The sequence below is a fragment of the Eimeria mitis genome, genomic scaffold, assembly GCF_000499745.2.
Source record: "Eimeria mitis Houghton genomic scaffold, Emh_scaff698, whole genome shotgun sequence".
Classification (NCBI taxonomy): domain Eukaryota; phylum Apicomplexa; class Conoidasida; order Eucoccidiorida; family Eimeriidae; genus Eimeria; species Eimeria mitis.
The window spans coordinates 14,011-14,515 of record NW_013575076.1 but is presented as its reverse complement, the minus strand read 5'-3'; the positions used below and the strand labels follow the sequence as shown (position 1 = coordinate 14,515).

At 48.3% G+C, this 505-nt stretch overlaps 1 protein-coding gene across 1 annotated transcript in view; it reads left to right on the top strand.

The window, feature by feature from the left end:
• The window catches only part of EMH_0020100 (uncharacterized protein), a gene marked incomplete at both ends in the record, with an annotated part of 15,099 nt that overhangs the window by 670 nt on the left and 13,924 nt on the right, over positions 1-505 (top strand). The gene's annotated exons all lie outside the window — the stretch shown is intronic.

Genomic DNA, 505 nt, shown 5'->3' with positions numbered 1-505 from the left:
AGACAATAGATAATAGGATATTAAAGGGAGAGTGTTATATTGCTTATATTTTGCCACCTGTAAACCCTAATTCTTTTTAAAACCCCAGCGGGGTTAGCACAAACCCTCGTCGCTCATACACTGCCGCCGGTAAACCCTAAACCCTACTAAACCCTAAACCCTAGTTAACCACAAACGGGCTAGCTGAGAGTCTTGTTGCTCATACGCTGCCACCTGTAAACCCTAAACCCTAAACCCTAATTAAACAAACACGGGGGCTAGCTGAGAGTCTCATCGCAAATACTCTACCAACCGTAAACCCTAAACCCTAAACCCTAAACCCTAATAGATAATATGTAGTGACAGGGCTCGCTGCCCTTCTCATCGCCAGTACTCTGTGCCACCTGTAAACCCTAAACCCTAAACACTAAACCCATGCTGCTGCTGCTGCTGTTCCTGCTGCTGCTGCTGCTGCTGCTGCTGCTGCTGCTGCCGCTGCTGCTGCTGCTGCTGTTGCTGCTGCTGT